We start from the raw sequence: 11,336 nt of genomic DNA on the forward strand, positions 1-11,336 counted from the left end.
ATGGGCTTCTTTTCACCTGGGGTTCCTTGCTAGGCAGAGTTCCTTGTTATGCAGAGTTGGTCGTTAAGCAGAACTTGCCCCACTACAATGTTTGAGACATTAACTCTTGCAGTCTCTCACACTGAGCCATAGACAATGTGTCTTGCCCTTAATACCAGAGGTTTTTAGGCTAAAATAAAATGTCATATAGCAATCCATCAATGTGGGATAGAAATTATTACACTCAACCTCAAAATCCTTTCCCTGGCCTCGGTATTTCTTGGGTTTAGTAGAATATTCCAGTGTATGATGTTGTACTAATGACAGTGATTTTGGGTTCCCTTCAGACAAACATCTAGGAGTTATTCTACATCTGGATTACTTCATTCTCCAATCACATGGAAGAAAAAGACAGTAAACAGATTTTTTTTGGTACTGAAGACATACATGATCTACTAGTCCTCTCTTAGCATTACCATTTACATTTATGCTGTGAGCCATTTTTTTCAGCATTGATCTGCACTGGATATCGCTTGTGAGTTACACCAGTATTGCAGACTCCACTTGCTAAGTTAAAATCTTGTTAAGTTGCCTCCTTACACTTTACCTATCATACATCCCATCTCTCCGATGCCAAAAGGCAGCCCCTGATAAATTTGTCTCAAAGAGAAGATTTTCTGGTTTCAAAAACACGTGATAGATTCGGACCCCCAGACTTCAAACATTCTCCAAACTGCATGGCAGAAAGGAAGGTGAAAAAGTATGAGGGCTTCCAGTGAGGGCTTTTCCTGATGAATGAACGAGGAAGAGCTGAACCTATTCGTCTTTCTTAACCAGCTGCTTCTACATTGTGCGTTCCCATACTACTTTGTCTGGATATTACGAGCTAACAATCTCCTCTCAACCTGATGAAACAATACATTTTCTGAGAAGAAAAACTGCACGACAGAACTGAACTGATTAAGTTCTTCCATTAAAGAATATCAATATATATGAAGTAACATTGAAAACATTACTTTTACTGACTGTTTATACCCATTAAAAAGGCTGTACCAACAGCACATAATCTCTTTAATGTTGAGTTTTCCACATGAGGTACCTTCTAAACTTATTCTGGTTTAGGAGATCTAGTAAGATTGTAGCCTATGGCTTCAGATTTGTGCACTCGCTGGAGCTACATAAATAAACAATATTAGAGGAACCCAATTTCCATCTAAGAAGGTCATGTGCAGCCATTGCTAAATACTGACATTTTTGGTCATTTACACACGAGACTAAATTAACCTGATAATGTCACTACTTTGACATAACGATTTATGTCTTATAAATATGGTGTTGTGCTTATTGTGTTCTCACAATAATTCTGAAACCAGCTTCTGTACTGTATAATACTTGATTCATTCTATTAAGGAACACTGATATAAATTATTCTATTTTAGCTCTTTTATCATTCACAATTCTTTCCATAGTGATTAAAGATTATATGGAAATCTAAATAATGATCAGTCATTCATTCTAGAAAAAAACAATCTTGTTTCTTCGGCACTCTAAGCTTAAGCTTAGTAACTATGCTTCACTGCTGATTAAAATAAGAACTACTTTGCAGTAATTGGCATTCTGTGAAATGAAAGTATAGCTGAAGGAAAGACTTATTTTTTCTCCTTGCTTTTTGTACTTTCACAAGCCATCCCCTTTGCTTAAAGGTTGAAAATAATTAATTTCAGGTCTTTAATAATGATTAATATATTAAAGTTAGTGATAACATGAGATGAATACCACTTATGCAATAATATATTACACATTAATGGATTTGCCATCCTCATTCATCTAATTGAGGACCATGTTTTTGAGAGTTACCAACCCACGATGCTTCAGAAAAGACACATCAAACTTCTCAGTAAAGAAATAGTAAATAACTTGCCCTTCTTCCTGTCTCATCCAAACTGTTTGAGATTATGCTTTAAGATATATATATAGGTGACAACAACTGCAAATTCTTCTGGCTTGTGGATCAAGGTGTCCAGACACAGGGCAGTCCAGACTGAGAGCTGTACTCTTCTTGTTGGCCTGACTGTGTTTCCAGGCAATTTCAGCTCATCTCCCCAGATCATCTGACACCATTAATACTTTATCCACATTAAGTATTTTTCATTTAAAACCCCTAAATAAGAGGTACTTTCCATTCATTGGCTGCCTTTACCTTGTTATGCTTTCTCCAGACTAAGAAACAATGAATTCCTCAGTTCTCCCAGTTTTACATGAAATCCAAATAATGTATTGAACGACAGGCTTAGAGTCCGCTCTTCTCTCTTATGCCTCAGAAAGATCATTACCAATTTAATTCCTGTGATGTAGCCAAAGGTGACAAGAAAGAGATTGTAACAAGGGCATATTAGTTGTCAGTGTAGCTTTCCCTTAGTGGATCTATACTTTAACTTGCTCAAAACAGAGCAATTACAAATTCACTCAACTACCTTTAATTGTCTGTAAAATTCAGAAGGAGAGAGCACTGAAACAGACCAAACACTGAAACTGAGGCCAGGACTTACTGAAGCATTCGATGATAGTGCAAGACTACTGTAAAAAAAAAAACAATACAGAAATTAAATGAAACAGTGAAGCTGAAACTAGGATTATTTGGTGACAAAATGGTATATAATTTTTCATTCTTAATTTCAAGACAATCCTAGGAAACCAGTAAGAAAAAGCAAGCTTTACTAATTTTCCTTTAATACACTGTGATTGAACCTCTGCCATCCTATTCTTCAGGGCCAACCTCATCTTACTGGCCCAGAGAGAAAGATTACCACACTTCCACAAGGTTTGTGGGCCTATATTGACAGAATTGGATTTCTGTTCTTTTCTATTACCCAAACTCACTCTTTTTTATATCGTTTCTTCCTCCTCCTTTGCCTTCTCTTTAAAGACAATCAGGTTTAGCCAGCAAAGACTGATTCCTTGCATTGCTGCTGTGAATCTGTCACTAAAGCAAGCTAAAAATCAACGCCTGAAGCACCTTGATGCTCCTGTGAATTTGCCAGATCTTTGGCAGTCTTGTAACTACTTCCTCTGCCTCTGTTTCAGTATCAGGCACGAGTCCACAAATAGCAGCTGTGTATCCTCCATTTTACTCCTTAGTCTTCCTACTCATGTGCAAACTCTTTTTGATTTGCCCATTTTTGAGAAAGCAAGACTGGGCTCGGACAACAACAGCAGCCACATCAGCTCTAGCACACCAACTGTCTTAGCTCCACCACTCTTCCCCCCCCGCAGCGTGACAGTGAACAGCATCTGCAATCAGGACTTTATTAAAGTACTCTACGGCTATTACAATGGAAATATCACTTAAAGCTTTACATTTTAGAGACTTTGTTTTTGTTTCCCTGTCCTCCTTCTGTAATGCTAATAAAAGGCATGGGGGGGTGACCCCAGCCAACAGCCAACACCCAACACCCATCCAACCTCTCACTCGCACCTCCTGCGGGAGGGAGAGAAAACAGAAGGCAGGTGAAAAGATTCATGGAAGAAGCAAAAGCTGTGTACATAAGCAAAGCAAAGCAGAGAAATTCATTCGCTGCTTCCCACTGGCAGGCAGATGTTTAGCCACTTCCAGGAAAGCACAGCCTCAGCAAAGGTAACGGTTGCCTGGGAAGATTAACACCATAACCGCAAATATCCCCTCTTCCTCCTCCTTTCCTTGATATTTTATTGCTGAGCACACTATCATATGGTATGGAATATCCCTTTGGTCAATTTGGACCAGCTGCCCCAGCTATGTCCCCTCAAACCTTTGGATCACCCCCAGCCTTCTCTTTGGGGGTGGGGAGGGGAGAGAGAACACCTTGACACTGCAAGCACTGCTCAATAGCCAAAGCATTGGTGTGTTACCACGCTATTTTAGCCACAAATACAAAGCACAGCTCCATATGGGTTGCTATGAAAAAAGTTAACTCCACCTCAGTCAGACCTAGTAGGAAAGGTTAATGATTTATTTAAGTCTGTTAGCTTGCTATGGGAATTAGAAGGTAGATACTAAAAACTCTGAGTCTTCCATAAAACCTTTATGTTCTCCAGTGACAGAATAATGCAAACATCTTTGATTCTCTGATCCTCCTTATTCTTTCAAAATAAACCCCAGTACTTTCACACTTCAGACCTCTTGAGCATAGGGCTTTCTCTATTACAGCAAGCAGCAAGAAAGCAGCCAGTGGGACTTTTAAGTCTATCACCTGTTTATAAAGAAGTCAGGGGCATCCTTGCAGATACCAGTAACAGCTTCCCCCGCAAATTCCCAAGACAGCAGAAAAACTAACCACCTTCCCAACCGCTTGAAAAAAGTAAACAGGAGAGCAAGCGTGGCAGCATGTTTTCTTACCTTAAATGTCCTGCTATAGATGTTTGGTAAACTAATGCCAATAATTCCTTCCAAGAAAACTTCAAGTTTTGGGAAGTAGATTGGTTTAGCTATTTAACAAGAAGTTCGATCTTAAATTTAAGTAGGGAAATTTCCAGGATGAAGTGAGGAAGACCACCTCTCCAGTCATAAAAGATGCTTACCATCCTGTTATATTCATTGGCACAATTCTTTTATTCTGCTGCTGTGCTCTTCTACTGTATTCTGCTTCTAACTTGAAGAGCTGACATACGATGAAGAATCAAGATGCTGGAAAATCATTTTGCAGTCTGAATTCTATAGCAGCTTTGTAAGTGTCTGTCACCCATCATAATCTTGATATTCATTAGCTCTTCTCTATTCTTTTTTTCCCTTTCTTTTTCTCCTGGGATTCAGCTAAGCAAAGGGATGGATCTCTATCAAGAGGAGCAAAAGTTCCTTCAAAAAGAGCTTTTGTAGCTTTTAACAATACTTTTAAGAGTTAGAAATAGGGCTGATTAGAAAAAAAAAAGCAAAACAACTACATAGCTAACCTCACTTTTACATAATCCAACTCCACTGATTTATGATGAAATTTTCATATGTATCCTCAGACTTTGCTAAGAGAATAGGAATCACTTCTATTCTTAAACAGGATCACATTTAATTTCACCTGCATTAAGTGAGGTCTAAAAATCTTTGAAACAGCAAAGTAATGAACCCATTATAGGTTTTCTATTTTCTTAGTTTGAATGTACAGGATTTGTACATTTCTCTATTTATCCTGAGCTTATCTGCCAGCGTACACTTTTTTTTGCTAAACAACAACATCTGCCTGTTTTTTCACACCTTTGTCTCTATTCCTGCAATCAAATGAATAGTCCATAATTCAGGATAGAACTGGTGATGAAGAAAGCTTCCAGGAAAACCTCCAAGAAAAGCATAGGACTACAGTTGGGCTAATACAGATCCCTTAAAACATAGCTTCCAAGCCTCTCCTTAGCTATTCTAAGCACAGGTCACACTCTGCCGTCAAGTTCAAGATTGTTCGTTATTTGATTGCTCAGTGTTACACTGTCATCACGTCACCTTCTGTAGCACTGTTCTCGTAATGTGACAGAAGCTCCACATTGCATTGTTTTGTGTCTGTCTGAGTTGGTTGACTTGGTATCCGGCATCAGTGGTTGCATCTGTTTTTCCTGCTGTTGTTCTTTGGTAGCATGTTTTGGCTGTATCCCATAGCCAATTGCCTTTGGAACAAAAAAAATCCTAATGGGAAGAGCCTCAGTAGGGCTACCAAGACCATGTTGCATCTAAAATGAGATGCATTTTGGAGAGACATGCAAAGCTGAGGAAAACAGTTTTTCTTCCATCCTTCTGTTTCTGGCAGACTTGGTCCTCAGTCATCTTTCTGCCAGTCTCCTGCTTATGCTCACCTTCAGGGCAGTTCTCAGTCTCCCTGGCAGCTGCGTTTTTCTGCCATGAGTGAAACTTCATATCCAAATATTAATGGTCAATCAATTAGCTGCAGCTGGGAGCTGGCTCGTCAGTCCCTCACTTGCTGTCATGGATTGAAGCACACTTCACAATGTACACGTTGGACTGAAATTAACTCCATTATAAGCATACAAATCTGTAATTCCCCAGAAAACTTCTGTAGTCTTAACTAAAAGCTGATATATTGTTACAATTCTTAATGAAAGTTGCATATTTTTATTATCAGTTCACTTTATATTTGAAGAATAAAATAACCCTTAGACATTTTCCATTTGCATCAGTTAACTGCTAATAAATGATCAACTACTGGAATATTTTTCTCTGATATTTCAATCTCTAAAAGTACTAGATTGTTATTACCTTAAAACTGCAGGACTGAGCCATGTATCTCCTTACCATTTGCTGAGTGAAGATTCATCATTTGTAGTCTTGTCAGTATCTTTATCTTCCTTTCCTCCTGCACTCACTTGTGCTTACATGAAGATACTTTTGTTATTTATATATTAAATGTTTTCTTATGCTTTCAACACTACGAAACTACGCAAGTCATGTAAAACATCTGACCTTTAGAGCTGAGACAATAAGAACGTGCTACAGTATATTATGAAAATATTGTTGTTACAAAGTATTCAGTAAGCTGGAAATGCCAGAGTAAGGAAGCAATTTCTTTTATTTGAAATGTGATTTAGATTTATTTATGTAGTTTCTCTTACTTTAAATCATATTCTTTTCCAATTAATTGTGCACCTATATGTTTTTAGCCATAAATACTTTTAGTTACAGCAGTTTCATTCAGAACACCACCTAATATAGTTTTAGTAAATGTGCCTGTACATCCGTATTTCACTCTGTATGAAATTCTCTTCCTCTTTAGAAATCATCTCCATTTCAGCTCTGCTCCTACCCATCCATTCGCCCGCTAACTCATCACAGGGACACTTTATGCCAAAGTGCCTCACAGCTGTATAAAGAGGGAGCTGGAACTACAGGATTTTTTCTCCTCATTCCTATCTCCACATGACAGCAGAGTACAAATACTCTTAACTTTTTAGTATTATCTGGGGAGCAGGACACACCAAGGTAGGTACCTCTGTAGAGCTGGGAAGTGTTTCCTCCTCCTTTGTCTCTGCTCACATTAACACACATACACGAACACTGGTCAGTGGCACTGCAAATCAAAGGGGATTAATTGTAGGCAACTTTCGCTAGCACCTTTCCTAATTTGTTCCTTTCAGGCTGAATTCAGGAGCTCCCAGGAGAGCAGCACACTGCAGAGCACAGCTTCTGATCTAAGCAGTACCCACGAGGAAGTTCTTTGCAAACTGACTTCAAATTTGCAGTTTGACTTAGCAAATCATCGACTTCAAATGGAAATTAGATTGACTATTATCTTTTATTCTCCCATAGCAGTATACTGACATGCAGAATACAATGGACACTGAAGTTCTCTGGCCACATTTAGGTAGATTGGGCATTGCTTTAAGTTTAGAGTCTGGCTTGCAACTGAATAATAGGAAGCAAATACTCTAAGTTTTCCAGCCTGTACAATGAGAAGCTTTGGGTGTAAAAGCTGCTCAAATAGAACAAAAAGATTTACTTATTATAATCAAGAATCTATGTTATTTCTCTACTCTCCTCTTGCAACTTCTTGCCTTAGATTTCACAGAAAGATTACATTTTAGACTAATATTAAACACAATATGAGTATTTCCGTACTAATGGGCAAAGAATTTTTAGTGATGGTGGTTATTATAGAAACTTGGGAAAACTTTAGCTATAACTAATCAAAGCCATTTATCAGGACAGCACAGCGTCACTTATATGGATTAAAGATTTGTATTACAGGATTTCTAAGATATTATTCCTATTGTATGATGGTATGCATGAAAGGATTAAGACTTATTGCAAAATTCCAAACAATAAACTCTATTAAATCACATAATATGGAGGTCTAGTTAATTTGGAATTTTAGAGATTTTTAAAACTTAGCATTTTTAGTGCTAGAATTTGCACTGTTGATCAGGCAGCATAGCTGTCATTTTTACTACTTCAATATTTTCGGGTTTGATATACTCTGAATTATCTCTTGAAGTCAGATTAACAGTGACAAAATTTAACGCTTAGACAAAAAGGCTTTACTGGAAAATGACTTGGATATCCATTCATTTGAGCACAACAAACTTCCTTGGGAAAAAAAAACCTGCTTGATTTTCATGACTTCTTGAGTTAGAAAAGTATTCATGTGGCTATGTTGCCACATATGAATTCAATACGGAAATTAAAAGTCTTAAGAGGGAGAGGGATAATGAATTCTTTTTGCTAGAAAAAAAGTCTTACGTTCTGCTGCAGAAGAGTTAGAGTTCATTTTCTTCCCACTGTCCACAACTTCATTTCAGGAAGCCTGTAATGATTTAAAGGCTCTCAGGTTGGACCTAATCAATCTTACGTATTTCCTTCTGCAGGGGGAAAAAACACCAAAACAGTAAAAAGCCCATAGGATAAGTATAGCCAGTTTACCATTAGGATCTGATGGTTTCTCAGACTTTTCCAGGATACTGGCAATGTTTCTTTCATCAAGAAAAGCTGCCACAGAATTCAAGAACTAAAAAAAACCCCAAACAAACCACAAAACAAACCAAAACCAAACCCTAAATTAAGGAAAACTTGAAAAATGAAACAATCTTCTAAATCTCATCATTAGTCCTCTTGCATCTTCAATTACTTTTTCACAGTTAAAAATCCCCCACAACTCAGAAATGTTCTCAACCAGCTTATTGAGGAGGACTGCAAAGTTTGACTAGTATAAAAACTTTTAGCATTGGTATTATTAGGCTTGACTGTGCCTTGAATAAGTTTCCCAAATTTTGTAACAACAGAAACTCATTTGATATTAATCTTTCCAAACAAACACTACAAATAAGAAGGCACACTTCATTTTGACCAAAACGTCTCTTGATAGTGGGTTACCTAAACTTGTTTGAACTTCTGTGATGCTAAATGATTTCACATACAAATATAACCGATGCATAAATTTAATCCAATAAAGCAAACTATTGTCTGAGTTGTTTCATATAACGCGTGACACACTTCAATTGTCATATATGCTAAAATTGATTGAAATCCTGACTGTACTTGCCTTCAGAGAGACAGAAAAATCCTAACTCTTTCAATGTAGAAAAACAAACGTTGGGTGTTTTTTTCCTAGTAAGTACAGGTTTCATATTAGCAGTGAATTTCTAATCAACGTAATATGATATAATCTCATTTCTTACTCTGAAGCAGAAAAATATGCAATCTCTAGCAACTTCTTCTGAGGGCAAGTACAATTCATAATGAAAATTAATTTCATATTTCTGTTTCCTATCTCCTACAAATAACAAATACTTGTAACACAAGGACAGATGTTTTTAATATATTCTGTTATCAGATTAGAAACACAAGAAAAATGGATGGAACAAAATCCACTGGGATAAAGGACACAATGCGTAATGCTCCACTCCTATTAGCATAACAAAAATGTGTAAATTATGTTGGTGCTGAGAAAATTGGGAATACTCCTTAAACAGAATCCAGACGGAAGATATTTGAGAATGTTATGAAACCTAATCTTCACATTCCGTTACTAAAACAAGGAATCACTTAGTAGTAAACAGTTGCTCTGAATCAAAACTCATTGGAGAATATTGTAAGAAGGAAAGTAAGGTGTATCTTTAGAAATTGTCTACCTTAAAAATACATGTTGTAACTTAGTTCTATTTTTTAAGTATGCAACCGGAGCTTTGAGATTCCTTCAATAGTACCATTTGCCATTAGAAACAAGCAAATGAGAAAAATTACCATGTTTTAAAATAACATGATGGATAGGATGGAACAAATACATTTTATTACACAAATAATATTGGACTTCCTAATACTATAACTGATGAAAATTGTAAAGGTTTGACAACTATTCTGGAAGGCAAATATAGCAAACCTTCATAACATAGCCACAAAGTTACGCTCACTACATTTATGTAAGACTACAACTTCATACACTATATTAAAATTCAATTTCCTAGTGAAGTATCATCTTACTATTGCAATTTGATGAGATTTTTTTTTTCCATCAGATTCCATTAGTATGTGGAAGATGCATGTGTTTCCAAGGTACAACTGAAGTTAATCCAGATAAAACTGGAGACAATCCAAGGTAAACCTGAAATTAATATGGAAGTTGGGTCAGATTCTGGTCTTGAAAATATTTTTTTGAATTTTCAAAGGCTTCTTAAGGGAAGCAATCAGCTCATCTAAGTTCTGCTAACTAAAAACTTAAGCACCTTCTTTTCATTACTAGGCTCTCTTCTTAGAGAAGAGAGACATGAGCACCTCACAGAAACAATTTCTCTCACCCTAAAATAAATATGTAAGAAGTTAGAGCACTGTCTAGGGAAGAATCTGTCTCTTGAGGTATTATCTAGATAAAGTACATCATCAATTACTTAAACTAGATTCATAATTTCAGGGCAGCTAAAGTTAGTAAAGTTTAAATTCACACCGACTCATAATGAGTACATTATCTAATCAGTAAGTTTAAAATATAAAAATCTCTTCTGTTTTAGTTATGTTACTCCTTTTATTCTGAATGGGAAGAGATCAGACAGAGAGGGAAAACATTTATCCCAAGGCTGTACTTATGAAACAAATGCATCCCCCATCAGCCTTTGTTTTGCTAAGTAAGTCAAGCTTTTATTAGTCAATCTACCGTCTCATCTCAGGGGTTTGTTCTGGCGTGAATTACGTACTGATGACAAGAATTGTCAGTTGTATCCTGGGCCTCTGATGTGACTATTTGCACATCTTTACTGGAAAAACCCTTCTCCTCACACAAGCAAGAGCGGCATGTGATTTATTTTTACAGCAGGACATTAGATTCTTCTACTTCTTTTGTGAATATCAAGATCTTTCTCCTTAGTTACTACCAACCAAAAGATCTGAACATTCAGTAAAACTTATGTGGACTGCTGGTGCATGCAATTATGGATTTTAAGCTTTGTTTCCTAAGTAAATGAGAAACATATTATCACATCTGAGGGTTTTTTGTGCATGTGTCTATCTGTCTCTTCATCCTTCTCTCAAAAAAAAACTTTTAAAAGTAGTGTCCAAGCTCAATTAAACAAAACATCAGTGAGACTAAGGTTTCAGAGATAATCAGTTCCTACACATTTTGTGAAAACTCGGGGACAAATAGAGGTTCTACATGAATTGCTTCCAAAGGCTGTAGCATAAATTCAGCTTTCTGTGGATGTCAGAAAATCTGAGCTAATCTTAAAGTTCTTTGGAGATCATAAACTAACTTAATCCCTCATCAGAAATTTACATCTCTCTGGTCTCATCTGCTTAATTTTATCTCCAGTTAGTAGGGATGGGCTTTCACAGCTCTCCCTAAAGACTGAAGACGACTTACTTGTTAGCAATGATGATTAACACTGAACGTTTCAACAGAAATACT

The sequence above is a fragment of the Aquila chrysaetos genome, chromosome 1, assembly GCF_900496995.4.
Source record: "Aquila chrysaetos chrysaetos chromosome 1, bAquChr1.4, whole genome shotgun sequence".
Taxonomy (NCBI): domain Eukaryota; kingdom Metazoa; phylum Chordata; class Aves; order Accipitriformes; family Accipitridae; genus Aquila; species Aquila chrysaetos.